Below are 918 nucleotides of genomic sequence, written 5' to 3' on the forward strand. Positions count from 1 at the left end.
TATGGAAGTAGATTGCCCCATCTTCCTTCTGAGGAGTGGCTGGTGGGTTTGAACTGCCAGCCTTCTGGTTAGCAGTCAAGTGCCTTAGGCACTATTCCACCAGAGAATAAAATAAAAGTAGTATCTTTCTCTCTAGGTTTTTGTGGATATTAAATAAGATATTCCATGTATCTTAGTCATCTAGAGCTACGGGAACAGAAATACCACAAGTGGATGGCTTTAACAAACAAAAATTTATTTTCTCACAATTTAGGAAGCTAGGAGTCCAAATTCAATTTGCTGGCCCTAGGAGAAGGCTTTCTGTCTCTAGGGGAAGGTTCTGGAGGAAGATCCTGTCTCTTCTGAGCTTCTGCTCCTGGGCAATCTTCATGTGTTTGACATCTCTCTTCCCCCATCTCTGCTCTGCTCACTTGTTGACTATCTTCTATATAGCAAAAAAGATTGACTCAAGATATCTCCTACACTAATCCTGCTTAATTAATATAACAAAGACAATACATTTCCAAATGGGATTATAACCACAGGCATAAAAACTAGGATTTTCAACACATTTTAGGGGGACATAATTCAATCCAAACACCATGTAAATGCCTAAATGTATAGCAGGTGCTCATAAGGTGTTTATTTTGTTATAACTTCCTAAAATTGTTGCTGTTAAGTTAATTCCGACTCACAGGCACCCTATAGGACTGAGTAGAACTGCCTCATCATGTTTGTAAGGCTGTACTCTTCACAGAAGCAGATTGCCACACCTTTCTCCTGCAGAGTGGCTGATGGATTCAAACCATCAAGCTTTTGCTGAGCGCTTAACCACTGTACCAACAGGGGTCCTTCCTATGTCATGATTATTTGTGAGCTAAAATGGCATGACAAGTGATAAAAAAAAAAAAAAAACTCACTGCCATCGAGTCGATTCCA

Source organism: Orycteropus afer, unplaced genomic scaffold, assembly GCF_000298275.1.
Source record: "Orycteropus afer afer isolate SDZICR_OR568_19922 unplaced genomic scaffold, OryAfe1.0 scaffold00171, whole genome shotgun sequence".
In the NCBI taxonomy this organism is placed as follows: domain Eukaryota; kingdom Metazoa; phylum Chordata; class Mammalia; order Tubulidentata; family Orycteropodidae; genus Orycteropus; species Orycteropus afer.